The sequence below is a fragment of the Thamnophis elegans genome, chromosome 15 (genome assembly GCF_009769535.1).
Source record: "Thamnophis elegans isolate rThaEle1 chromosome 15, rThaEle1.pri, whole genome shotgun sequence".
In the NCBI taxonomy this organism is placed as follows: Eukaryota; Metazoa; Chordata; class Lepidosauria; order Squamata; family Colubridae; genus Thamnophis; species Thamnophis elegans.
In genome coordinates, this window is record NC_045555.1 from 402,501 (window position 1) to 404,497 (window position 1,997).

Consider the following 1,997-nt stretch of genomic DNA (forward strand, 5'->3'; position numbering starts at 1 on the left):
GGAGGGAGAGAGAAGGACAGTGAGGGACAGAGAAAGGGAGGGAGAGAGAGAGAAAGGGAGGGAGAGAAAGGAAGGACGGAGAGAGGGAGGGAGGGAGAGAGAAAGGGAGGAAGGAGGGAGGAAGGAAGGAGGGAGGAAGGGAAAGAGGAAGGGTGGGAGAGTGGAAGGGAGGGAGAGAGGACAGGGAGGGAAAGAGGAAGGGAGGAAGGAAGGGATGGAGGGATGGAGGGAGAGAGGAAGGGAGGGAGGGAGAAAGGGAGGGAGGGAAAGAGGGAATGAGGAAGGGAGGGAGGGAGGGAAAGAGGGAGCGAGGAAGGAAGGAAGAGATGGAGGGAGGGAGAGAGAAAGGGATGGAGGAAGGGAGAGAGAGAGAAAGGAAGAAGGGAGGGAGGGATTCTCACCCATCTTTGAGCCACCTGCTCTCCCAATCCGTGTGAAAACACCACCCTCCCCTCTCGCCCCCCCTCCTGAAATTCCCTTTCCCTTTGAAAGAAACTTCAAAGGAAAATCCACTTTCATCTTCTCAGCCGGGAAAGGTTTCCTAAGTGGCGTTTTTCCTCCCTTGGACCAGCCAATCCCTTCGGCCTCTGGAAGAGCCTGCAGAAGGGGGGAGGGAGGGGGCTCCTGGGCCTTCCCTGGGGATGATGCAAGGGCTGCAGGTGTGCCCAGGTGTGTCCTGGCAATGCCAGATGTTGCAGCATCCACCCCAGGCACAAAGGCCCAGAGCGGAAAATCAGGAAAGGAGAGGAGGGAAGCTTCCCAAAGCAGGCCCTGTCTCCAGGACTACAACTCCCAGAGTCCCTTGCAGACAAGAGGGAGGGAGGGAGGGGCAGCCAGTGGGCGGGTCAAAGCGTCCCCAGCAGGGATGAGGACCAGAGCAGGTCCTATGGGCGGTCCTCGGTTTACGACCACAATCGCATCACTAACCACTATGTGGTTGTTAAGAGAGTCATCATGTGACCATGTTTGGTTTTAAGATCTTTTCTGCCATGGTCATTAAGTGAATCACCTGGGCTTCCAGCCTGGACTTTGTTTTACTCCTTCGTTCCTTCCTTCTTTGTCCTTCTTTCCTTTCCCCCTCCCTCCCTCCTCCCTCTCTTTCACCTTTTTCTTTCTTTCCTTCCTTCCTTTCTCCTTCCCTCTGTTGCTTGCTTTGCTTCCTTCATTTAATCCTTTTTTCCATTCCTTCCTTCCTTCTCTTCCTTTCTTCAATCCTTTTTTTCATCCCTTCCCTTCCTTTCCCCCCCTTCCCTCTCGCTTGCTTCCTTCAGTCCTTTTTCTTCCTTCCTTCTTCTCTTCCTCCCTCCCTCTTTGTTCCCCCCTCTCTCTTTCCGTTTTCTCTTTCGATTTTTCTCTTTTACTCTGCAAAAACAATTCTGAAGAAGGATGAATGAATGGCGAAGAGAGGCTGGGATCAGGCGGCTGCTGAGGGGTCGGGATGCTTCCCTCCTGGGCAGCCTGCAGCCGCAGAGGTGGGGGGGGGACGGGGAGCCCAGAAGCCCCCACAGCTGCACCCCTGTGGAGGGGGGGTTAAACCTCCCCCAATGCTTCACCGCTGCCTTTCCAGGGGGCTCAGAAGCGCCAAAGGCCCCCCCACAGGATCCTTCAGACTGCAGCTGAGAACTCCCCACTCAGCTTTCCATCCCAGAATAGCCACGGCCAGAGCAGATAAGGGCCCTCCCTCTGGCCAGCCTCCCCTCCGGGCTGGCTGGGATGAAGCCTCCTGAGATAAGATGACCTTCACTTGGGTGTCAACTCCCCTTGCTCTGTGGATCAGCCTCCCCTCCCCCAATGGGCCTGCAAAGCCAGGAGTGGAAGGTCAGCTGGCTCAGCCACGGGCCCTGTGGGTGCCACCCTCCCTGGACCCCCAAGCCCTCTGCTTCAGGCGGATGAGTGCAAGGGGGCTTCCTGAGAAGGCCTGGAGAGGACCCTGCCCCTTCCCTTCCGTGGGGTGAAGAGGAGGCCCCGGGTCCCTCTTGCTTGGCTGAAGGAAGCTT